Source organism: Pongo abelii, chromosome 4 (genome assembly GCF_028885655.2).
Source record: "Pongo abelii isolate AG06213 chromosome 4, NHGRI_mPonAbe1-v2.0_pri, whole genome shotgun sequence".
Classification (NCBI taxonomy): Eukaryota; Metazoa; Chordata; class Mammalia; order Primates; family Hominidae; genus Pongo; species Pongo abelii.
Window position 1 is genome coordinate 175,041,071 of NC_071989.2, and position 27,986 is coordinate 175,069,056.

Here is a 27,986-nt window from a genome sequence, read left to right on the forward strand (position 1 = left end):
ATTGCATGAATCCCCCTCTTTATCTCCTTCATTCACTCAACAGATATTTATCGAATGTTTTCTATATTCCAAACACTATAGTAGGTCCTGTTGAACAAATATAGATCTGGAGTCTATGAAGGAATTGGACCTGAACCCTAATGAAACTTACAGTCTAATGAAAGAGACAGATATTAAACAAATAATTATATTAATGATGGGGCAAATGTTATGAAGATAAATGTATTAGTCTGTTTTCATACTGCTATGAAGAACTGCCTGAGGCTGGGTAATTTATAAAGGAAAGAGGTTTAATTGGGTCACAGTTCCACACGGCAGGGTAGGCCTCAGGAAACTTACAATCATGGTAGAAGGCAAAGGGGAAGCAAGCCACAATCTTCACAAGGCAGTAGGAAGGAGAAGTGCCCAGCAAAGGGAGAAGAGCCCCTTATAAAACCATCAGATCTCATGAGCACTCATTCACTATCACAAGAACAGCATGGGGGAAACCACCCCCATGATTCAATTACTCCACCTGGTCTCTCCCCTGACACGTGGGGGATTATGGGGACTACAATTCAAGATGAGATTATGGTGGAGGACACAGCCAGATCATATCAATAAATATGTCGTGTTAAAGAGACATAATGGAGGCTTGACTTTGTAATGTTAAATAGGCTTAACTAAATGAGGAAGTGACAACTGAGCAGACATGTAAAAGATGAGTAGGTTGAGGCAGAATGGAATAGTAGTCTAGACTAACAGCACATGGAAAATCTTTCTGACAGGAAGGAGCATAACAGCCATGGAGAGCTGAAAAACAGCTAGTGAGACTTGAGCAGAGAGCAAGGGATAGAAAGCATGATTGGAAATGCATCAGAGAGGTTCATCAGAATACATTTAAAGCTGTTGAAGATGTGATCATTTAGGGCGACTGTATATAAAGAAAAGAAAGATGTCCCAGAATTGCCCTAAGACATGCCAGTCTGGGTAGAGGAGATTAATATTGCAAATGATAAAGAGCAACCAGACATAAAATCAAAGCATGAAAATGTAATGTCTAAGAGAATATAGAATCCAAGAGAGTTCAGTGTTTCTAAAAAGAGGAATTGATCAACAGTGCTGAATGCTGTTGAGGCAAAAAAAATGAGGACTGAAATAACAAAAAACTGGAAATTGTCAGTGACTAGTTTGATCCAGAATGGAGACAGAAGACAAATTAGAATAAGTTGAGGAAAAAGTAAAAAGTGAATAAATGGAGGCAGAAAATAGAGACAGCTCTCCTTCGAAGTTGGTTATAAAGCACTTGACTGGTCGAGTAATGGGAGTGACTTGATTGCGTATTTTAAAAAAATAAGCTATTGTCTTAGTACATTCAAGCTGTTACAACAAAATGCCATAAGTTGAGTAGCTAATGAATGGAAATATTTTCTTAGGGTTCTAGAGGCTGAAATGTCCAAGATCAAGGATGCTAGCAATTTTATGTCTACTGAGTTCCTGCTTTTTTTGTTTGTTTCTTTAACCTGGATGGTGCCTTCTCACTGTGTTCTTATATGATGAAAGGGCAAACAAGTTCCCTCTTTTATAAGGATACTAATCTCATTCATGAGAGCTCTGCCCTCATGATCTAATCATCCCCTAAAAGTCCCACCTCTTAATACTACTGCACTGGGAATTAAGTTTCAACATGTGACTTTGGTGGAGGAAGGACACAAACATCCCAATCAAAACATACTCAAAAGAAGTGAAAATTGGTACTCAATAAATATGTACATACATGTTCATAATAGCACTATTCACAATAGCTAACAGGAAGAAATGCCCAATGTCCATCAGGGGATAATGAATAAAGAAATGGTTGTAAAAAATACAATGTAATTTTTATTTTATTTTATTTTGAGATGGGTCTTACTCTGTCACCCAGACTGGAGTTCAGTGGTGCTATCTCGGCTCACTGCAACCTCTGCCTCCTGGGTTCAAGCGATTCTCCTGTCTCAGCCTCCCAAGTAGCTGGGATTACAGGCTCACACCACCATGCCCAGCTAATTTTTGTATTTTTAGCATGGATGGGATTTCACTATTGGCCAGGCTGGTCTCAAACTCCTGACATTAGGTGATCCACCCACCTCAGCCTCCCAAAGTGCTGGGATTACAGGCATGAGCCACAGAGCCCAGTGGGAATTTTTTCTTCTGTTAAAAAGGAATGAAATATTGATACATGCTATAACATGAATGGATCTCTAAAATGTTATGCTAATGAATACAAACCAGACATAAAATGTTGCAACTGTGATTCTTTCTGTATAAAATATTCAGAATAGGTAAACTCATAGAAACAGAAGACAAATTGGCCAGAGGCTGTAGATGGAGGAATAGGGAACAACCATTCAATAAGTCCAGATTGTTTTTTCTTTTGGAGTGAAGAAAATGTTTTGAAACTACATACAGACAGCGGTTGTGCAATATTGTGAATGCACCAAATGGCACTGAATTATTCAACTTCAAATAGCTAATTTTACATCAGGTGAATTTTATCTCCAAAATATTTTAAAACTTAGAGCTATTGAGGAAACCAGGTGGTTTTGCTAGGCTTCCATTTTATAACTCAGTTTAAAAGAAAATCAAAACATACCACAAAAGTTTCGTACATCTACAATTCCATTTTGAGAATTGTTTTAAATAGCTTAAAATGTAAGTGGTTTGATCTTTATAAAAATATATTGAACTTGAACTGCCTTGATCATTAATCAGTGGAATATAATAAATTTGAACTGATGTCTAAACTGAATTTGAAACAAAAAAATTAATTCCAGTTACCACTATTTTTTTAATTTACTTAGAGATTGGGGATTCTACTTAATAGCATGCTCAATTGGTTATTTATAAGTAAATATTTTATCTTGCAATCTTACTGTAAATAATTTTCCAATATACACAAAAAGTTGATATTTACACCCATGTACATACACACACTCTCACAGGATGTTCAATTTATCATTTTTGATAACAAATGCTGGAAATGACTTTAATGTTTATCAATTGATATTAGTGAAATTAATTCTGGTACTTTCGTCCAATAGAAGACTACTTAGCTATGAAAATAAATGTGATAGATCGTAATGTATTAACACAGAGATTGCCACAAGGTACTTTATTTTAAAAAATGTAAGATGCAGAAATATCTATGGAATAATCCATTAAGTTAAACACAAGTATATGTATGCACATATGTACACAGGAAGCTTTTAACAAAATAGCTTTATGGGCGTAGTTTTATAATTTAGGTATATGATTAGAGGGGTTTTTTACCTTATATGCAGGACTTACTGATAGTGCTGGTAATTTCTAACATCAACAATATCTGGTTGATGCCATCCTAGGCCATTTACTTTTATGTTTTTTGTATGTAAAAATAGTGACAAAATATATTTTAAGCTAACATGTCATACTGAACATTCTGATAAAATAATACATTTTCCTTAGTTCATCTATATTTATTATTTGTTCCTCTTAATTTCCATTTCTCTTCCATTATAACCATTTACTCATCAATTTGTATTCCCCCCTTTAACTGTGAACTCTTTAGGGCTCTAAAAATTTAGCCTAACACCTAATAGGAATGGTAGATATTTAATAAATGTTTGTATGATCCAAGGTAATATACTATAAGAACATAAGCTTCGAAATAAAATAGACATGAATTTAAATTTTGATTTTGAAAATATCTGATTATCATGGCCATGTTACTTGACTTTACTAAATATCCAGAAAAAAAAAAAATAAGATCACACAGTTCCTATCTTATGGGACTTTAGTAGTGATTACATGATACCACATTTCTAAGGAGCAAGCTCCTGTGATTGTCACGCAGTAGGTCTTCAATAAATTAAGATTGTTTCCTCATTTTTCTTTCTTTCTTTCTTTCTTTTTTTTTTTTTTTTTTTTTTTGGTCAGACAAAGTTTCACTCTGTCATCCAGGCTGGAGTGCAGTGGTGTGATCTCAGCTCACTGCAACCTCCACCTCCCAGGTTCAAGCAATTTTCCTGCCTCAGCCTCCCGAGTAGCTGGGATTACAGGCACCTGCCACCACTCCTGGCTAATTTTTATATTTTAGTAGAGACAGGGTTTCACCTTGTTGTCCAGGCTGGTCTCAAACTCCTGACCTCAGGTGATCCACCCACCTTGGCCTCCCAAAGTGCCTTGGATTACATGTGTGAGCCACTATGCCCAGCCTTATTTTCCTTTTTCTACTCATCACTTAATAGTCCTCTGTAGGCTATGATGTCCTCCTCACAAATACTTTTTTTTTTTGAGACGGAGTTTCACTCTTGTTGCCGAGGCTGGAGTGCAGTGCCATGATCTTGGCTCACTGCAACCTCTGCCTCCAGGGTTCAAGCGATTCTCCTGCCTCAGCCTCCTGAGTAGCTGGAATTACAGGTGTGCACCACCACACTCGGCTAATTTTGTATTTTTAGTAGAGAATAGGTTTCACCATGTTGGCCAGGCTGGTTTTGAACTCCTGACTGTGGGTGATCCACCCACCTTGGCCTCCCAAACTGCTGTGATTACAGGCATGAGCCACCGCACCCAACCCTTCACAAATACTTTATCACATACTTTTTGTATATCTAACTAAGGACATTTAGATTGGGAAAGGAGTGAACAAACCTAAAAATAAATTGACACAGGATGTGGAAACTTCCCTCCCATTCAGAGGCAGTAGGAAGTTGGCTAAGAGAAATTAACTTTAAAATGGCAATTTTAATATAATGTTTTTATAATGTATTACATGTATAAATATGTACTTAAGCATAAAAAAAAGTTATACTAACTTTGCTTTCAAAGGAGATGTAAGCCGTGGCAGGCAGTATCAGTAACTTAAGAGACCAGTGTGAAAAGCTTTATGTAAGATAATATATAATCCAATTATGGAGATGCAAGTCATCACTGTATGTTAGTCTGAAGGAATTATAGTCATTTCACTACCACCATATTATTTATTACTTTGAATTCCTCAAGGTGAAGGGTTAAGGGAAGTGCCCTTCCAGATATTTTTTATTGTTGCTCTTGTTGGAGGTAGGTGTCAACTGATATTTTTTTCATTTTCATTTTTTTTCATTTTTTCATTTTTCACTTGTTCATTTTAAGTTGGGTTCTAGAATTTAAGCTTTAGCTATCAGTTGAGAGGGTTTTAAAAAATGCAGAATTAAATAACGAATTTAGATTAATAGCCTTTCAATAATCCATGCCCAGTGAACTAATTACAAAACCACAAGCAGTAGAAAAGATCAGAAAATGCAGTTACCCATAGATTTGAAATGTTGACATTTGGCATCTGGCTCCAAAGTGGATGTTTACACAGTAGCTGTCTTTAATATCTTTTTCCAATAAGTTATATATTATTTTTGACTTGATTATTTTATCCTATATACAGTATACTAAGCAAACAGCTGTTAGCCTATGCAGAATTAAACATATTTCTTGAGGCATTTTAGATATTGTAAACATGTCTGTTAACTCATTTGCAGAGAATTGTGCCATTGCTTGTCATTGGGTTTGAGGAGGTCATCCAATCACAATGCAGTTCAATGAAATCTGAAGACTGGTTAGCAAAGTCTTAACCATAACCGCTTGCTATCTATTGAAATATATTGGGAAGCACAGATTGTATCATCATGAAATTTTCACACATGGTGGAACTCCATTTGTTAACAGTAACAGAGGGTGATGCTTGGCATTTTAAACTGCACCACAGTCTTAAATTCATTATCATGTGAACTGATAAGATCTAGTACAGAATTTAAAAATGGGTCATTGTTGGTTGTGATTTTTATTAAAGTCATATGATTTTGATTTTTCAATGTAATAGTCCATTTCCTCTTTTTAAGTGTGTGTTCTGTAGAATCACAAATAATCGTTTTAATCATTAGTATTTCTGAGATGAGATCATATGATACCCATATATCTCAAGTTGCCTTCATACAAGGTCACAGTTTGTAGCTGGGAAGAGCTAAAATGAAGCCAACAGGACAGAAGAACTTTTCAGGCAGGTGTGGTCTAATAGGCCCAAAAGGTTTGGAATTGCCTTCAAAATCAGGGAGATCCACATAAAACATCCTTTTTCCACTACTTCTGAGCTAAATCGCTTTGGGAATAGTAATTCGTTATTCATTCATTCAGTTGGTAAGTTGATAGCATTTATAACATGGTGGGAGCTTGGAGCCCAGCACTGTTGAGCACCGGGGAAATAGCAGTGGACTAAAAAGTTCCTTAATTCTGAGAGTGCAGGGGCACATGGAGGAAACAGATAGAGACAATAGCAAATGTCAAGTACAGTGAGTCTCCAAAGGAGGACCTAATCACGGGGGCTAGAGGAGGCATGTCTAATAGAACACAGGTCAAAGCTGAATCCAGAGAATGAAAAGCCACGTTAGTGAGTAGGGAATTCAGGGAACCAGGTCTGCCAGAGCGGGGCCAGCACGTGTGGATTCCCACAGACTAGCTTGCTAGTTTGAGGGACTGAAATGAAGCCTAGTTGATCCAGACAGTAAGGGGTGAGTCTGCAGAGGACAGTGGTGGCCAGATACAGAAAGGCCTTGAAAGAGATGTCAGAATTTTAGATTTTTTTTCCCCCGTAAGAACATTGTTTAGTATTTCTAAATGCCAATTCACTTAGCTACAAATTAAGATATCATCTGTCTCACAGATTTTTTTTTAAAGATTATGTGAGATAAAGATATCTCATAGAGTCCAAAATTATATATATAACTCCACTTCCAAATATTTATTAATATAAAATCTTCTTAGGAAACAAGGCCTGGCACATTTTAACCATCTTATAACGTTAGTTATTCACTTTGTTGATTTTGTCATTGATAGCATTCTTATTAAATAAGCAGATTCGGGGAGAAGAGTCAGGACAGCATAATGGCTGAGAGGTCAGAACTAATTGTAAGCATATTTGCTAGTAATCAGTCTCACAACTAGATACTTTCCAGAAGATCTTACCAACTTCAGGAGGAAAGTGAGTGACAAGCAGATTATCTTTGTTCTAAACTCGGAGGGCCTGGAGCAGTGGTTCTTAATCAACAGCAATTTTGCTTCCACGGGAAATATTACTGCTTGTCACAACTGGTGGGAAGGAGTGGTTTGTAGAGACCAATGATGCCGCTAACATCCCGCATTGCACAGGACTACCGCCTACAACAAAGTATTGTCAATAGTGCGGAGTGTGGGGACCCCTTACTCAGGGCATGCTGGCCAAAGTTGGAATGGGGCCACAGTTGGCATGAGGTGCCCACTGAGGGTTCATGTCTTTCACGCTATCCCTTTGTTGTCTATACCTTCTTTTCCCTCTGTTATATTTTTCCTTTACCTTGTTTCTCCTCTGTTATAATGGAATACAAGGTATCATATGGTGAATTACATATATAGTTTTCTCTGTCTCAAAGCTGCTGAAATATATATACCTTCTCTAACTAATCAGCTTAAGCAAACCTCTGCAGTGGGTGGTAATTGTAGCTGACAATAGCAATCACGTGTTCCTAAAGTGGCAGTGGAGAAACATGAAGATTATGCAGGAGTGTCAAATCTGTGATTTAGGCGGGGCAGTGTCAAACATCTGCAAACAATATTGCTGGAACATCCAAATTAAACAAAACAATTTTTAAAAGAATATAAAGTTAGCATAATAACTAGAATCTAGGGGGAAAATGTAACAAACAATTTTTTACTTCTCTAGAATAAACTGAAGAATTCTGTAGTCAAAGCACATTATTGATTGTGCCAAGAGGTTTTGTATACAATCTCTCCAATTTCCTTAGGGTTTTCTATATTTCTTTTTAGTGCAACATTACTTTAATTGGATGTCAAGTAAAAGAAGTGGCTGGAAGCACCCGTGTTGTATAATTTCTAATTTCAAAATTGATAACACATGCTTCTGTGGTGTTTATGTGTATGATTTGCCAAAGTTATTATTTAAAAATAATTTTGTAAATGTTAATTTTCTTTAGGCAGTCCACATTTATTTTAAATATTAAAAAATGAAGTTAGTAAATACATTATAATGCATGCAAGAATCAGATGTGTGTATATTAATTTTTGTGTGGGCACAATTTAATTTTGTATGAGGCACTTTCTTAAATAATGGTTATTGGAATCTATTAAATTCAAACTTTATTTTTCATAATGCACAGGTAACAGGAATCTCTCCCAAACCTAAAAGTATTTAACAAATTTCACATCTCAAGTAAAAGGAAAAATAAAATGAATGTAACTTTTAAAAGGTTACAAACACTTATGGCATTTTTAACCTTACAGTTGAGAAGTAATAAAAACTATAAAATATCAGAGTGGGGTCTGGGCTAACTGAGTAAAAGCCACAAGATCCAGGCTAGTATTTCAAAACAGCAATCCGATTATGTCATTCCTCCCTTAACGTATTTTCATGGTTTCTCATTACTCTTGGGATAAAAACCACTCTCTAACCTAGCCTAGCACCCTGCACAACTTCTGGCTACCTCTCCAGCACCCCTCACACCAGGTACCTGCTGCCGCAGGGCCTTTGCACCTATGATTTCCTTTGCTTAAAGGCCTCATCTCAGTTGCTCCTTGTGCCGCTCTTGTGCTTAATCACTCAGACTAAGTCAAATCTCTATGTAATGCATAATCAGAACACCACAACCTGTCCTTTATATTTTTATTGCAATGGTTAATTTTTTTGATTTGTGTGCTGATTTCATGCAAGAAGCAGCAAAGAATTGCTGTTATTTTTGTAATTAATTTGTTACAGATGTACAGGGTTTATCAGTCTTATTTCCCAGTCATTTCTTATGATGGCCCAATTGTGGAAAAGATGAGCCCACGAGAGAAGAGGTTAATAATTATAAATATGACTCATGTTTGTATAGAGCTTTATATTTTGCTAAGTCTATTCTATGTCTTATTCTCATCTGATCCTTGTAATAATCTCATTGGTGATGTAGGAAAGTTATCTATTCAGCAAACATATTTTTAAGCAACTACTATGATGCTGAGAACTAGGAAAATATGTATATATATGTTGCTTTGGTATATATATATATAACATTTATATATAAAAATAGTATATAAATGTGTATATTTGTGTGTATGTGTGTGTGTATATATGTAATGGGGAGGAGAGTAACATATAGGTATAAATTATATAGGTAACATTGTACAGGTAACATTATATAGGTAAAATTATATAGGTATAAATTATATAGTAACATATAGATAACATTATAATACAGTAATATTATATAGGTAACATTATATAGGTATAAATTATATAGGTATCATATATAGGTATAATAATTTATACCTATATAATAGAAATTATATACTTTATATATAAATTATATAATAAATATATTTTGAGATATAAATATATAAATTATACCTATATAATTTGTACCTATATAATATAAATTATATAGGTATAAATTTTATAGGTACATTATATAGGTTTATTATATAATTATAGGTAAATTATATAGGTATAAAAAATTATATAGGTATAATTATATAGGTAACATATAGGTATAAATTATATAGTAATATTATGTAGGTAACATTATATTATAGTAATAGATAGGTAACATATAGTAACATTATATAGGTATAAATTATAAAGGTACATATATATACCTATATGTAACATTATATATACATAAATATATATTAAGCATATATTTATAATATTTATAACTTGTATTTATACTTATAGTATTATATATAGAAATAAATTTGTGTGTATATATATATGTGCATGCACACGCACACACACATACATAAATGTTACTCTCCTACCTTCAAGGAGGTTTTTTTTTTTCACTGGGTGTGGGAGAGGTATGGAGAAACAAAAATAACTGCCTACTGTGGAATGTCTTTAGGGTTGTGTTCAACATAAGACAAAGCTGGTGCATGAATGAGAACAGTAAATGGTTAATTCAGCCTGAGGAAGGCAAAGTAGTGGGAATAACATTCTGGGCAGAAGCAGCAACATAAGTAAATGGACACATGACCGTACATGGTTTGTGTTGATGGAACTCTGAGATGCCGAAGATATTGATAGAAGATGGCACAGCTCCACCCACCTTGGTCTCCTTTGCATTTCTCTGTGCTGGTGCCATTCCCAAAGCAGCCTCTCCCTTAGAAATGATAATAAAATCCAGTCTCATATGATTTCCTCTCACCATTTCCAATAAGATTCTCAAAACTGTGTCTCATGGGCTCCACATGGGTGAATCAGCCACTTTTTAAAGCCTGATTGGCTACATCTAATTTAAAAGTCCACTTCAAAACTCAGATCGAGATTAGATGTATCCAAGCCACGTGTCTTAAAACAGTAATTCTAAAGCTGTAGCACATATTAGCCTTCCCACAAGAGCTTATTAACATGCGGATTGCTGGGCCAAATGCCCCAGAACATCTGATTCAGCATGTCAGGGTTGTGGCCTGATCATTTGCATTTATAACAAGTTTTTAGGTGATGCTGATGCTGCTGATACAAGGGCCACACTGTGAGAACCACTGCCTTTGAGAACTGGAAGGGTGGTTTCCCCTGAAAAATCTGAGGGCTGCTGCCTACAGATGTGACTGGATTCCAGGTTACCTGACAGCACACAATTGAACTATGACTGCTTGTGCAAATTTGTGAAACTTGTGGCAATTGTTTGCATATTGGTCTTTTTTTTCTTCTTGATCTTTCTACTCTAGTTATTTAGTAGCCTCACAATACTTTTCTGGCTATACAAGGTTGCTCACCTTTAAGCACTGGATCATTTTCCATTGAAATATATATTCTCTGTTTGCTTTTCTCAGGATAACTTGACCCAAAGATCTAATGGTTGCGTTGCCACTACAAGCACAAAATGTACCAGAGTTTTGGGATTAAGGACCCTGTTTTGCCATTTATGTGACCTTTGGCAGGTTACTTAATAGCTGTGTGCCTTGGTTTTCTTATGTGTAAAGTATTGGTAATAATATCTAGTAGTTATAACTATGCCACAGAATTGTCAAGATTCCATGAGATAATATATATAAAGAGTTTAGAATAATTCCTGACACATACTTAAAGACAGTATAAGCCTTAGTCATTCTTATAAAGTGTTCACTGTCCGTGGCTTTAAATAATTAGATTTGATAGGTTTTAGAAAAGAAGGGGTCCTGAAATGCTATTAGAGTGTAATTCCATCTTTTAATAGTTGATATAACTACAGAGAACTACATTATCTCATCAAGGATAAATAGAGATGGTCAGAGGTCCCAGAACTCAGGTTTTCTGTGCTCATGCTACAATACCACGTTAAGTCTAACTTCTTTCTAACAAAACATGACTCCTCATGGAAAGACCATGGATTTGGAAAGCACAGAGGTAGATTGGGATTCCATTTTTTTCCCATATTCTAACCAAATAGCTTTAAGCAAATCAAGTGCTCCCTTGGAGCCTGTGTTTACCTGTCTTTGAAATGGGATTAAAAATGGGCTGGGCATGATGGTGTGTATCTGTAATCCCAGCACTTTGAGATGCCAAGGCAAGGAGATGACTTTAGCCCAGGAATCTGAGACCAGCCTGGGCAACAAAGCCAGATCTACCTCTACAAAAAATAAAATAAAATTAGCTGGGCATGGTAGTGCATGCCTGAAGCCCCAGCTACTAGGGAGGGTGAGGCAAGAGGATCACTTGAACCCAGGACGTTGAGGCTGCAGTGAGCTGTGATCTCACCACGGCACTCCAGCCTGGGTGACATAGTGAGATTTTGTTTGTAAAGGAAGCAAACAAACAAACACAGAAACCAGAAACATTTTAAGTGATATGTGAGGCCTAAATACAGAAATGTGTATAAAGTGCCTGGAGAAATACCAGTTTGTTAGTACATGTGAAATTCCTTTCCTTTTTCCTGTTTCTTTGCATAAGCCTATTGCATCTAAGCAAAAGCCTTTTCCTGTTATGCCAGTGGAATGACTAATGGGTAGAAATTGTAGAGTGTATGTAGATTATATGGCAACATGATGAGGCAAATATTCTTCCACAAGAGGGCTTTCAGTGCTCCCCCCAGCACTTTTGCCAGTCACTATCCCCTTCAGTTATCTCCAGAAGTGATGATTTACAGTTGTTAACTGCTACCATCTGTGGAATGGTTTTTCTGTGCCTGGTATTGTGCCTGACTCAGGACTTGACCTACTGTGTCCTTCACATTCCTCATCACAGCACTAGGAAGAAGGCACTAATGTTAGGGCAGTTTTGCAAGAGACAGGATTTTATACCCAAGTATGAATGACTTTAAAGTGTGATGTGATGCCTATCTACTTTAGCAGGACCTTTGTGCCATGTAAGATAGTGGACCACGACTAACATGACTGACACGCTCTTTTGAAAATGAACTGAATATTAGTTTTTAGTTGAGAGTTTACATATTTCCAGACTTCTTTATGGGAATGGTAGAGGAAAGGCTGAATATACTCATCCTGAATACTGTAAAATAGGGGATACCTCTCTGCTTATGATCCTCCCCCCTTTTTTTAGATATGCTGGCCACTATCTGGTGTAGAAAATTGGCCTGTGCTTGTCTTTAGAACATGCTCCAAAGCATGCCTCTGACTTTGCTGGAAAGGCGTTCTCTTGTCTGTTAATGTCTTTTTCTACATTCTCCATTTATGTAAATCTGATGGAATCTTTTAGACTAGCTCAATTGCCTTCCTTCATGAAGACCTGCTCGGGTTGGACTGCGTCAATTACTGATCTCAGAGTTCTAGTTTGCTAGATGTCTTTAAAAATATTACCAACATGACACATGTATACATATGTAACAAACCTGCATGCTGTGCACACGTACCCTGGAACTTAAAGTATAATAATAATAAATATATATATAATATTTATTATACAATTAATACATATACAAATTTGAAAATAATAGACATAAGCATAAAGCATAAAACAATCACTTTCAATTTCACTAGCCAGAAGAAAGTGCGCTCACATTTTTCAAGCATGAATGTGTGTATGTGTAAACAAATACTTGTATGTATGTATGTGTGTGTATACTTATGCATACACAATTATATAACATCTAGTATCCTGTATCTTGCTCATTTACTTAACATTATACTATAAAATGTGAAAAATATGACTAGTATTTTTTCATCTGTACATTTACATGAATCTTATTAGTCAGATATAAGTTCTTCACAAGACATTTTAAAGTTATAAATAAGTAGCAAGACATAAGACATGACAAATTACTTATCCTGTTAATTTTTAGGAAAAAATATTTAACTTGGTTGTTCTGAAAATTAGATGAAATAATGCAAATAAGATACGTAATGTATGCCTGACACATAATAAACACTCAAAAACATTTTCATCACTATTGTTCACATTATCAGTATTTATTTGTTAGTTCAATATATGACAACTATGTATCCAGAAATATGTTAGCTCTAACTTACCTTTTAGGAGCTTAAAACCTATTTAAGGAATTTTTGCTATGTAACAGTATTTCCACAATTGACAATGGGATGTGATGGATAAGTTTGTACTAAATTAGAACAGCCAAGACTTTAGTTTTAAAAATTAGGTAGTCATACAAAAAATTTGCAGAGAACAAGATGTTCTATATCTTGATAGAGATTTTATAATGAGCTATCCAAACTTGTAACCAGCAACCTCAGTAATTTTCTTTTATCTTTTAAATTCTATAGTAAAAAAGCAAAACCAAAATAGCCCTGTCACATCCAGCCACTGTCAATTAATGCCTGGAACTGGATTAACTACGAGTAAACCAATTCAAGTAGCGCGAGACTCACCAGCTGTCAGGCACGGTTACTCTCCTTAGAGGGACCACATACATATCCTGTTGCCAAGGAAAACAGCCTATAACATCATCTTTTTTCAGGGCACGGGCAAATTCCTGCCTCATTCGTACAAAACCTTCAGACCTCTAGGAGACTACGGGGTATAGATTAAATAAAATTCATGCCTAGCAGAAACAGCTTCCATACTCCTCACTACACTCTCCTACACAGTATTCAAAAGAAGATCCCAAGGACTTTGCTGTGTCTCAGCTCTGCATTTGAACTCCATTCATGTACATGTAGAGAACAGCTAGTGTTTTACAAAGGGCAGAGGTGGTTACATTGAAAGTACTTGGCATTATCACAAATCCCTATGTTTGTATTCTTTTTTATGGGAGCCACAAGATTTATCTACTGCATTCTTTTTTACCTAATGCCTTTGTTGTCAGGGTTGGAACATTTTTGAATTCTGGCAAACAATGGGAAGGAATTGGTTTTATACAAACAGCTTTGTGTGTGTGTGTGTGTGTGTGTGTGTGTGTATGTGTGTGTGTGTGTGCATGGGCACGCATGCATGTTTCCCAAAGACCAGAAAAGCAAAGGAGACTATTAAAATCTTAAAGCAAATCTGTGGGTTACTAGGCCTACCTGGGTCTTTACTGACTGTGTTCCCCTGGATTATTGACTAGAAACACCTGTTGTTTTCCCCGCAGAGCTGTTGGAAAGAGGAGGAGTACACGTGGCTGGTGCATGAACCTTGGTAAGTCATAGTAAAGCAAGAGTGTAAATACTGGAGTATGCATTTTCTGTCAATTCCATGCTACTTTTGGAGAAGTTTTGGCATTTTCTTCCTTGCATTTGGCACTATAGATTATTTTAATAATGTTTACACTCTTGTTCTGCTCCCTAGCTCTACAAGCTGTTAAGAGAAGCCACATTTAAACAAGCATCCCTGCATCTTTTGCGTCTAGATGAAGAGGGTAGCAGGCTGTTCCCCAGAATAGTCTGTAAAGAATCTTCTCCAAATAAACTACTTTAATGCTAAGCAAAATGCCACATATGTAAAATAGGTAATGCCGGATTATGTAAAATGCTTTTTAAAAGATGAGGGAAAAGGACTTAGCATCAAATAAATCTGTCAGCGTGGGGAGTTCCAGAAATAGTTGTAACAGTGGTTTGAATTGCTTAATATTGCAATTACTATTTACTTCTTCAAATTAGCCTCCATTATCTTATGAAAGAATCTTAGAATAATTTATTTGACTCTCCAGGGGCTTGTGGCCATATCATGAATAGATGTTTAAAGAGCCTTCTAAGAGTCTGCTAAGACCTAAATTAATCTTTGTATCAAACACTTTTACTTATTGCTTTTCCCCTTCCTAACACCCCCACAATCCAAATTTCTCAAGGAGGTTTTTTTCCTACATCAGTGTTAATGCACTGACATGCAGTAGAGAAATTAGCCTTGAGTTATATGTATCAAGAGAAACAACAAAGCAAATGTGCTTTGTTCCTGGCAAGCTTGCTTAATCTCTCAGATATGTAAAGATGAATCAGAAAACAATATGATCCAGCTCATCTTCTTAATTGGAATCCTAGAATGAATGTTAGAGTAAAAAAGTACCATAGAGAATACCCAATCTAGATCCTTATTTTCCTGTTTGAGAAAAAGGAGGTTTCAATTGCTAAGATAACTGACCCAAGGCCTACAGGCCGGTGTCTGTCAGTACCCAAACAATGCAAACAAGAAACCAGTGCTTGATGTTTCCAATTTCATTTTACCATTTTACTATTCCAGCACCATTGCCTAATCAATAAGAATCAACTGAGAGGGTTTTTAGAAACAGAGATATCTAAGATTCTCTCTTAGAAGATCTGTATTAATAGTTGGAGTGGAGTCTGAGATTCTGCTTTTGACAAATGCCCTGGGAAATAATTAGGATAGAGAAATTATAGAAAACTCCACATTCTATCATTCTGTCTTCAAAGATAAAAGATCACTACTAATCAAATAAACTGATACAGGAATTTCTAAAACATATGGTTGTGAACTTATTTTAAAACATAGACTTATTGTCTGTGCTTATATATTCGACCTTAGAGAAGCCGTGCATTTAGACCTGTATGATACATCCATTTATAAGTCAATTGTCCTGGGATCTGATTTTATATTTATGGTGTTTACATGTCTGTCATCTGTAATAGTGGTATTTTTTAGAGTTCATCTAGATCTTTGACCATTCAGTCAGCACTCTGTTTAGTAAGATATGGAATCCAAAGATGCACTAAAACGATCCCAACTGTGCTATAGGAGATGTGCAATAGGAACTAATGTCAGGCAGAAGCAGTTAAAACACTTGGCAACTGCCTGAACTGCTATGCTTGCCGTTTCCTAGAGATAATGCAAATTGTGCTTTGGCAAGAGATTACCTGTCTATTTTTTTTCTTATTTTGTAATTGCTCCCTCACAAAAAACACAGGTTAGACTGTACCGTCTGCTGTCCATGGTGATAATTGCGGTCTTTGCTGGGAAATGGTACCTTTTACAGAGCCAGCTTGTGAAATCCTTTAACAGATTGTTTGTGATCCCTGTAATTCTGGCAGTGCCAAGCATATTTGAGTACTAGATTCTACACCCAGTTAGTTTTCCCCCAAGTCACATGAGCTAAGTGTACCTGCAATCATTTAGATATGCATGGTTGACTTTCAGGTAATTTTCAGAGAAAAAGAATGGCAAATGAACCAAAGTTGAAAGTTACACTTTAAAAAGATAGCCTTAACCTCTAAAGCTCACATGGCTTATTTTAGCCATTTCAGAGGCTGTATACTCAACTTCTTGTGTGAATTGTGCTTTTAAACCATCCCATTTGACAATTAAAATGGAAACGTGGAAAAAGCCATTGTTTGTTTTTTCTATAGTCCCATCAATGTGTACTGTGCTGAACAATAGTAAGGGCATGGCAAACAAAGGCTCTGCACCGTGGAGCTTACAATCAAGCTGCATGATGCAACGCAGAACAATACAATTCAGAACAAGCATGTGGTGATTAACAACCTTTCTAACTGGCATTCTTTGAAGAATAGGAGTTTATATATATATACACGTATAAAGCAGTGGGGTTGGGGGGCAGACATATAGTTTCATCTGTAGGGACTTTGACAGAAGATGCAAATCAGCCATGGGTTCATAGACCAAGGAGAAAAGAAGATTAGGAGGATAGGATGATCAGTAATTAAATATTTCAGGGAGCTGTCTATGCACTGAATGGAGAACTGCAGAGCTCCTAAAAATAATGAGTATAGCCACCTCATGAAAGAAAATAGGAACCAATGTATTTAATAAAGAAGAGTCCCTTTCTTTCCAGTATTTCAGAAAAGGGGATGGGTTTAAAAGCAACCATGGAGAGCACTCAGGGATGATCGTGTACAGTGTGTGCTTAAAAATTTGAAATTTTACTTGAGCCATGAGGCATTTGATAAATAAATGATCCATTGATTAACGGAAGAAGTAATGCAGTTTAGCTACAATTGTGTGTTGAGGAGTCCTTAATCCAGAGCCATGACTGTATGGATTCAAACGTGTCTTAGAACTTAATCCAGTGTTGTGTTTGTGTCTCAGTATGGGTGTGTACAACAATTCGGTTAAGTAGAGCAGCTGCTGGAAGCAAGAAGTCATTTATCTTCACTCCAGTAATAATGGTTAATATTTATTGAGTACCTACGATGGCAAAGTAGTATTCTCAGCAGTGCTTATCTTATTCATTCCTCACAGAAGCTCTGTGAGGCAGCTATTGTTACTATTTTAAATCCCATTGCACAGGGCTGGGCACAGTGTCTCATGTCTGCAATCCCAGCCCTTTGGGAGGTCGAGGTGATCAGATCGCTTGAGCCGTGGAGTTCAAGAACAGCCTGGGCAACATGATGAGACCTTGTCGCTACCAAAAACACAAAAATTAGCGGGGAGTGGTGGCAGATGCCTGTAATCCTAGATACTTGGGAGATGGAGATGGGAGGATCACCTGAGCCCCGGGAGGTTGAGGGTGCAGTGAGCTATGATCGTGCCACTGCACTCCAGCCTGGGCAACAGAGTGAGACCCTGTCTCAAAAAACAAAAAAAAAATCCCCTTGCATGGATGAATAATTTGAGACACACAGAGGCAAAGCAAATTCTAAACCCCACTAGTCTGGCCCCAAAACCAGTATTCTAATCACTGTGTTATAAATTCTTCTCAAAATTTCTGGTTCTCATTCTCAGAAAAAACTACCTTGATAGAAACCTCCTGTATTTTCACGAAGGATAGGGAACATTAATTTATTTGTGTTTGTGTGATATCATATAGTATTCTCCCTATAGGCTTGCATTCTGCTCAAATCCACTATATAAATAGACAAATTAGTATGAATAAGATAATATTTTTTGTGTTAAGTACAATGGATTCAATATCTAAAAGACTACATAAAATAACAGAGAGGAACACCATGTAAATCCTCTCAGTCCCCTAAAGAATAATATAAAACTAGGAAATAAAATATTTAATAGATTAAAGTCTGAGCCCCTGAAAAATATTAGCAAGGGGTCATTTGCTGTATTTGTTCACTGCAGAAGGCCCCAGGGTGGTTTATGGCAGCCTGGATTCAACAGTATCACATTCAAATAGATTATAGCTAAACATGAAACTTAAATAGTTTTCTTACTGTTTATCTCAGATATAGCAATATAAAAGGTGTTTCTTGCTATGCAGGGATCCCCAACCTTGCTTTTTTTGTTGTTGTTGTTTCTGTTTTTGTTGCACCCAAGCTATTTCTTTATCCTGGAAGGTTTCATAAAATTCTTAAATGTGAATTAGGTAATGTTTTATTTTAAAATACAGTAGGCTCTAAAGCACCTTTTGCTTCAGATAGGGGGACATGAAAACCAACTGCTACTGGGACCTTTGCTTTCAGAATTATTATGACAATCCTAGAGAAGTTGAGACCACTATGAGTAAAATGCCAAGGGCATTGAAGGATTATATCTTCCTTTCTTGTGAAGTTTAAGCTTGCATAATATCTGTGTTCCTCGAGCTTGAATAACAATTTTCTCATCTTCTCAACACCAAACAAGTGGTTCACCAAATAAACAAACAGAAAAGGAGAACACAATACATTTTGTTAAATACTACATTTGCAAAAGAATTTCTAAAACTCCTAAAATGATTTTAAGCAGATATGCATTTGGCTTTTAACTGTAATAATGTAGGTTGGAGTTATGGGCCAACAACAACAACAAAAACTATAAACAGAATTTAAGGGTACAAAGCACTTTTTGCTTCAACTGATGTGGATTCAAGCGTGCAAAGCTTAGGGATGATTTTACCTCATTCCCAAGCACTACCATCAATTCCTAGGTCTTTTTTGATACAACTTTTAAAAAAAAAATTTCATCCTTTTTGCTCATTTTTTTATTATTCTAAAAATTTTATCAGACCTTTCCTATATTAAACAACAACAACAAAACTACCATGTTTCAAGTCAAACAAATATGATGATTTACTCCCTTTGAGGATAAAATTCCCAAAAGTACGGTCTAGATTTTCTATTTTGCAAGATACAGGGTCTGCTCCACAACCTCACTGAAATATCTCTTTTAAATATAATTAATAACTCTATTTGTACTTCTTACCTCTTCCTAAATTAAGATATAATTTGTATATAGTAAAAAGCACAGATCTTAAGTAGTTATATAATTTATATATTTTGTAAACCACATACCTATGTATATAGAGTACATGTGTATCATTCTAGAACATTCCCTCATATCATCTTCTAGATGTGATGAAAGAAATTAGAACACTTGCTACTACAGAAGAGATGGACAGGGTGGTTTCTTTCATCATAGATTATATTTTTCCTGTTGTAGAACTTCAAATAAATGGAATCATACAATGCATACTTTTCTGTCTAGCGTCTTTCACTAAACACAACATCTTTAAGTTTCATGCAAGTTGTTCTCTGTAGCAAGTTTATTCTTTTTTTATTACCAAGTGCTTTTCATGTTGTGAACATACTACAATTTATTAATCCATTCCCTTGTTTATGCACATTTGGATTTTTTACAATTTGGAACGATTCTGTAAAGTTGCTGTGAGCATTCTTTCACAAGTCTCCCTGTGAACGTGTTTCCATTTCTCTTCGGTAAATGCCTAGGAATAGAATTGCTGAATCATAGAATAGATGTATGCTTAACTCTATAAGAAGCTTTCAAACCATTTTCCTAAGTGGATGTACAACAGTGTATTCTCATTAGCAACATATAAAGTTCTAGTTACTATATCCTCCTGCCAATCATTGGTGTTTTCAGTCTTTTAAATTTTGATCATTCTAGCAGGTAGATAATAGTATCTCGGTGGTTTTGATTTGCATGTTCCTGATGATTAAGGATGTGAACTACCTTTTCTTGATTTTACTGTCCCTTTGTGAAGTATTTGCTTAAGTATTTTTGTCCATTTTTATTCTGTTTAAAAAATTACTTAGTTGCAGGAAACCCCTCCCTCTACCATATATACAAATTAATTAAAAATGGAATATGGACTGAAACATAAAAAATATCAAGACCATAAAACTTTGAGAAGAAAGTATTTTTAAAAGTTTTTTACAACATTGCAGTAGGCAGACATTTCTTAGATGGGACTGAGAAACACTATCCGTATAATAAAATATTGCAATATCAGGTTTTATGAAAATTAATCTCTGCTCAACAATTGTCACTATTAAAAAAATCAATAGGGAAGACACAGACTGAGAGAAAAAATCCACAATACATGCGTCTGACAATGATTTGTAGGCAGAATATATAAATAACAAATGATCTTTTAATTATTAAATATATGGGCTTTTCCTTTCTTCCTTCTCTAGTTTGGTTTTTCATATCCTTTGGCCCTGTTTGGCCACCCACTTCTTCTTGAAGATTACTTCTCTTTTGGCCGGGCGCTGTGGCTCACGCCTTAATCCCAGCACTTTGGGAGGCCGAGGTGGGTGGATCACGAGGTCAGGAGATTGAGACCATCCTGGCTAACACAGTGAAAACCCCTCTCTACTAAAAATACAAAAAATTAGCCGGGCATGGTGGCTGGCGCCTGTAGTCCCAGCTTCTCAGGAGGCTGAGGCAGGAGAACGGCATGAACCCGGGAGGCAGAGCTTGCAGTGAGCGGAGATCACGCCACTGCACTCCAGCCTGTGTGACAGAGCGAGACTCCGTCTCATTTAAAAAAAAAAAAGTACTTCTCTTTTAGCTGTTATTTTCCTTATTTGCACATTTTAAACTCTCTTTAATTCATCTATTTTAAGCTTTTTCACGGTTCCTCTTTGAATAATGTTCTGATGTCTTGTCCTACTTATCTACTCTTTTCAGTCTACACTTTTCCCTGGATGATCTAAATTCTTGCCACTTACAATGTGATCTGCCACCCAACAGCGTCAGCATCACCTGTGAGCTCTTTTGAATGGCAGAAACGTCTATACCAGGCCTATGCATCAAATCTGCCTTTTAACAAGATCCCCAGGTGACTCCTATATGTGCACATTAAAGCTCGGGAAGAAGCATTGTTGTAATTTATATCTACGGTTTCAACTGTCTCCTCTGGTGATAGTTTCTACATATTTAGTTCATGCTATTCTCCTGTGGTCCAGATTTATTCCTCAGTGTGCTAAGCATCTCCAGATGGCTGATACTTCAGTAGGTATGTAAAACGCAATATGTTCAAAACAAACTTATTATCTTTCTCTTCTTTTATTTCCCTATCTCAGTTAATGAAGAGGCAAAGCCAAATAATGATTTCTCTTATAACATAAATGACTAAATATTTTTTTAAAATAAAAAGATTCTACTTAAAATAAAATGATTGTGCAATACCCAGTTCTGTGACTTAGAGGGCACAGCCTGAGTTGGTATGGAAAGACAAAAAATTAAATAAAATTTGTTGTAGTGAATAATAAATTGGGATAATGTACATTAACTCCCTAAAAGAAAGATGATCATTTAGTATCTTCCATCCTCAATAATCTCAAAGTTTGAAATTAAAACAACTTTTTATACATGCAAACAGTTCAGCACCTCACAGGGAAAATAACATAAAATGCTATATATTTTGCATATACCTGTTATATGATGTCAGAATATCATCAAGTTTTTATCTCATCAACAAATATCTATCAACAAAAAATAAAAATAAAAATAGAAGCAGCATTTCTACTCAGTTATTCCTAGTCACAAAAAAGCAATTCATTCCACTGGAGTGAGAAAAGAAAATGCAAAAGGTTTGATTTCTATTATATAAAGACTAGAAATTACTGTTGAATTGCTGGACTGAATTATACACATCCCATAGGTACTGAGTTCAATGACAGTTACATTTTTAGTGAAAAATATTTCATTCTCATTCCAAATGTCAGAGTGTCTTCACAGTTATGTCACAGAAGGTACTTTTTCTTACCATTTCTCTAAGGGGAAGATACAAATTCATGCATCCCGTTTTACTGAGGAAGAAATTTCAGATGAACTTTTATGCCACCCCAGCTCCTTTTTTTTTTTAATAGGTGTTTTTTGGTTGTGATACTTTAGCCTTGTCTCCTGCCAAGTACATAAAATAAAATATCAGTAAGCATGACTGAAAGATGGTGGTGGTTTTCCCATTGTGTTTGTAAGTAATAATCATGTCATTAATTAACATTTATAGGGAGCCTTTTTTGTGCCTCACTTTATGTTCATTATTTCACTAAATCCATACACTCGCCAATGATGTTTAGAGCTATTTGTGGCTTTCTTACCTTCTCACAGCAAGAGAAATTCTACTTAGTACTGTTTAATTGCAAAGTCAATGTTATTCACCATTCCAACATGAGGGTGTAGAAATTTGTCTACACAGTTTTCGTTCACATCTGTTATTTGAAGAAATAATTTAAAAAGAGGAAAATCTATCCCCTCTACACCTCTGGAGGGTAAATTTTCTGCTCCGTGGAGTCAGAAGGAAGGAATCAGTCAGAGAAACAATGAAAATGATGATAACTGTGTCTGTTCTATGGAAGAGAGGAAAATGAATTACTTCATGGCATCAGGGTGCATTTGGAAAGTAAGGGCTGCAAGAATTCCAAAAAGAAATTTTATTTTTGAGCAATGTGTGGATCCTCCCCCATGCCCTACGATTAGGCCAAGAAGTACCTGCTCATTCGTAGTAGGGATACACACTCACACACCTATTTCTGTGTAAGCTTCAACATTAGCATGGACCCCCAAGTTACCACTTGTACAACTAGAAGCATGAGTGTTTGCAGCTGGAAAAATGAATTTTTCACACATTGCTGGAGTCCTAACCCCGAGCAGACACAGCATCCTCCCAGTGTACAAGTTTTCTGAGTGAAATCAGTGCTGCTGACAGGATCCACGTTTTCAATCTATATTCATCTACACAGCATCATATCTTCTTGGGAAGGGCATTGTCATACAGTTGAAGCTAATGTTCTGGCAGGCTTTTATCTTGCTAGTCTATCATTACAATCCCAACTGAACCGGAAGGCCTCAGGGGTTTTCTGTTACTCTCAGTCAATCAGAATGGCAGGTACCGACTTTTCATAACATGCTGATCCAAAGGAGGCAGTCACTGCATGGGGTTTCCATGTTCGGCCTCTTTTCCTCCTTGTACATGAGAAACCTGGAATAATTAATTGGAAAAAATTGAGAAGCGTTAGGTCTGCAGTATTTGACCAGGCTATGAGTTTCAATTAATGTTCGTAAATTTCCAGTTTCCTTTCTCGCTGTTATTTAGCAAGCAGCTGCTAAAATTTAAAGTTCAAGAAGAGCTTTCCCAGCTGTATAGCTGTTAACTGCATCTTCTTTAGGAGTCAATATTTAGATTTTGAGAGGGAAAAAGTGACTCTACTAATGCAAAATGCACATGGAACTGGTTAGATATATAAGACATTTTATAATATGTACATTTTCCCCATAGCTGAGGCCTTCCTTTTAAAAGCTATTGCAAAAATTTTTATGAAAATTATTATTATAGATTTAAAAAAATATTTCCTGCCTTCTTAAACAGATAGTTGAACATAGTTTAGCTTTATTCCACAGGGCTCAGGAACATTATTACGAATATCCATTATTGTGTTATGGTATAGTGATGCTGTGCTAGGTTCTATGTAATGTAGTAAGTCAGATTTTCCTGCAGCCTATTGAGTTTCATTCATTCATTTACTCACTGATTCATTCTCTCTGTATTTACTGAGTTCCAACTATGTGCCAAACATTTCTCAATACCCATCAGTAAATCAAAAGAGAAAATGTCCTTGTTTTCTTAGATTTAGTCTAGTCTGAGAGCTGGGCGTAGATAGAATAAATACACACAAAAATACATAATGCAAATCTAATACATGACAAGAAGGTGAAGAATTGGATGCCATCAAAGAAAAAGAGAAGACTCATCTAATTCAGATGAAAAGGGCAGGGAAAGATTCTGAGGAGTAAATTTTTTTTCCAATGAGATTTTCAAAATTAGGAATTAGCTAGAGTAATGGTATGCGTGTGCAAAGGACAAGGATTGAACAAATGGCTCATCTGGCTGAAGCATAATAAGGAGAAAGAGTTTAAAAGAATACTCGTGCTGTTCAAAAATTTCAAAAAAAATTGCCAACTACTTCCTCATGAGTGATTTAAAAATTTCAGAAAAAAAGTCACAAAATTATGAAAACATTGATACCAAAAAAGTTGACGTTTTAAGTATTAATGAGGATTTAGATCAAATGCAAATATATTTTATAAGTTACCTTTATGTTTGTTATTTTTTATTAAGTTTTTTCTTAAGTTATTTGAGAATTCTCCATGGAAATTTAAATGAGTATGATGTGGGATAAAACAAACAAAATTATTTATGCCAGTTGAAACCCCGATGTCATTGTTTCCCAGATTAACACTTCATTAAAACCTAGGAATGTCTATAAAAGGGATCTTTAAAAAATAAAATATTATTTTACTTACTACAGCATGTTGCTGGTGTGAGAACAGTTTGTATGTAAAGCAAATGGAATTATGATTAGTTAGCATAAAGTTTCGTTCAATGAATAGTGAGTGAAACTCAAAATAGTGGAAGTATCTATTTGGATTATTACTAAAATCAAGAACAAGATGATTTTCCCAAATGAACTCCCTGCTTTATTTTATTCCATGGACACAATTTTCTCTTGAAAAAAATCAAAATTAAAATATCCTTAAATTGTGCTGAAAATTCCCTTGAATTGTTGATTACTTAAATTAGCATGTAGAAAATATTTTACTTCCCTGAAATTGATTTTCTGTTGATTTTTTAAAAGGATGCATAAGATATGTGGATTGATGCTTAAATTCATCTTAAGCATTGAAATTCAGTAGCCAATTAATGATATTCAGTATGTGTTATTCGTAAAAGACCCATAAAATTGATTATTAAAACCCAGAGCAACAGATTTTCATACTGGAATGTATGTGTACTCAAGACAAAACTAATTCTAGTGCCTGCTAATACCAGCATTATTAGAAAACCTTTTCCTTGTTTTACTTTTTGAATGTAATTAGAAATTTGCTTAAAAATCCCCACTGATGTGAAATGTTAATATTAGTGCAATTAATGAAATGCTAATATTTATGAATTAATTTGTGAAAATCTCGATGAAAGGAAGCTAACCAAAATCATTTATGCAGAATCTACCAGAGGACACAGTTTGTCCTTGGTGACTTTCTCATTTTGCCTTCAGAATGTTATTTAGTAAAATAGTCAGTGATATTTCAGTAAATGTTTGGTTGAAAGGGCTAAGACAAAGTTAACACCAGCTTCTAACATACGTATATTAATTGGAAATATTAGAGACGATATTTCTCAGCCACTAACTCAGATGTGTAGGGGAAAAATGTAGTTTTTGTTTTCCACAACTTAACTTTGTCTCTATCTTGAGCTTCCATTCTTCCTGGTGACCAAATATGTAGTTTTAGTCTGACCCACACGGACTCCGAATTTTAGGATTAAATGCAACTAATCCAGTGTCTGTTCTTCCACTCCATGCCCAGCAGCATCTCCAGGTGCATCTGATTTCCTGAACATCCTACTGGTATTTGCTCAAGCTTCCTTGTTCAGACCCATACTCTAACCACCAGGGCAAACTCTTTTCTTCTTTAGCGTGTTTGCATCATGTCTGAAATTTCTCCATGTCTGCCAGTTCTTAGCATCACAGTGTCATCATCTTTTATTATACAAGAAAACAAATAGCATCCCCCCGTGCCGTGGTGACATGGGTTGGGGCTGATTTGTTTAGGCATGCTCTATTCTTCCCAAGATGTTGGTTCTAGAAACACAGTGGGGTTTGTTGTCTGCTAGGGCATATGGCAGACCGTGTTTAACTTCAGCTCTCCTATTGCCTCACAGAGATCGTAGCTGAATTAACTGACTTGGCAAATATTTTTCACACTTTTTTCTTAGTTTTATCTGGATTTTGACTTTTTAAACTCACATCTACAAATTTGATATCCATGGCAACTTCTCTTTGGGGCAATAGTGGCCTCTTGATGGATGGTTCAGGCGACAAATGAAAAAAATTGCTGATGCCAAAAGAGCAAATAGCTCCTCGGTCAATGCTTCACATTGACTAAAAATTTGCAAAAGAAAAATGAAAGAAAAGAAAGTAGGAAGGAAATTATGCATATTAGCATAGGACTTAGAAAGAAAGCCTTTGCAAAGCCTTTGTGATAAGACCCCAGAATATCATTATAATTAAGGGTAGCCAAGGCAAAATAGCAAATTCAGTAAGATGCCTTCCAATTCCTCTTCATCCTATCTTGTTACTACTCTTCTTTTCTTGCACAGTCTTCTCACATATCCAAGTCCCAGCTTCAGAGAGTTCCCATGGATCTTTTTAACCTATGTTGTATTAACATTTCATTGTTTAAAAACCTTTCCTCCATTGACAGATGGATGATTCAAAAAGTTATATATATATATATATATATGCATATATATATTCACACACACACGTACACAAACATATGGAACATAATTCAGCCATTAAAAAAAAAATAAATCTTGCCAATTACAACAACATGGATGAACCTGAAGGTTATTATGTTAAGTAAAATAAATCAGACAAAGAAACAAATCCTATATGATCTCACTTATATGTGGAATCTAAAAAAGTCAAACTCCCAGAAACACAGAGTAGAATGGCGATTGCCATTTCAACTGGACTGGGGGATCAGGGAACGGGGAGATGTTGCACCATACTCATAATGTGAAAGGTAACTGTGAGGTGATGGATGTGTTACTTAACTTGATTATGGTAATCATTTCACAATATATGCATCTATTAAATATTTACAGTGTATACCTTAAATTTAAGTAATTTTATTTCTTAATTATATCTCACTAAAGCTGAGAAAGTTTAAAAAATAAAATCTTTTTCTTTAAAATCTCTCTCTGAGGATTCAACCAATATGCAGTGCTGCGTCAAATATACATTTTGACAAGGGTCTTCTAGAGATAAACTCTTATCACAAATGTAGCTGAATTATTCTGAGGTACAAAACAAGATAATGGTGGGGAGAATTCTATCAGGCTACTTTGTGGACACCCCATGGAGTAAGAGAGACTGCCTCACGATTAATAGTTAAGATGTAGAGAATTTTAGGAAATTTGAAAGCAAGTTTATTATTCATACAAGGGATACCTGGGGAGAGCAGGGTGGGCACCAACAGATCCAGGCTGGCTTGGTCAAGGCAGAAGGAGGGGATTGAACCTTCATAAATGTTAGGGAATAAGGCTGGGGGTTGTCTAGGTTTGAATTTCCCACCGGGGCCAAAGGAAGGGGCATGTATGGGCTTTTTGATCAGCCTGTCCAGATGTGGGGCTAGCAGAAAAGGGAAAAGTGAGGCTTCAGAGTGAGTGGTCAAATGTCGAAAAATGAGGGTATGTCTCTTTTTCACACTGATTTTTCCCTGCTATGTGGGAATGACTGGTCATTGCCCAGGGGTTCCTTACTCCAGAGACCAAAGGCAGCTTCCCCACAGAATACATGAAACTGTATTGAGGGGTGGTAGGAGACCATGATGATTACACAAATTTGGGGAATATGAAGAAAGCCAGGGTCTGGTTCCTTCTTTCCTTTTGTACATATTTCCTGAGGTAGATCTGGAA

The 27,986-nt window shown here is 35.9% G+C and overlaps 1 long non-coding RNA gene across 1 annotated transcript in view; it reads left to right on the forward strand.

Moving 5' to 3' along the window:
* LOC129059610 (uncharacterized) overlaps positions 1 to 27,986 on the forward strand; it is a 1,962,070-nt gene that overhangs the window by 1,895,161 nt on the left and 38,923 nt on the right. Inside the window, exon 6 of the long non-coding RNA XR_010140069.1 lies at positions 14,514 to 14,560. This is a non-coding gene — a long non-coding RNA (uncharacterized LOC129059610). The remainder of the gene's footprint in view (positions 1 to 14,513; positions 14,561 to 27,986) is intronic.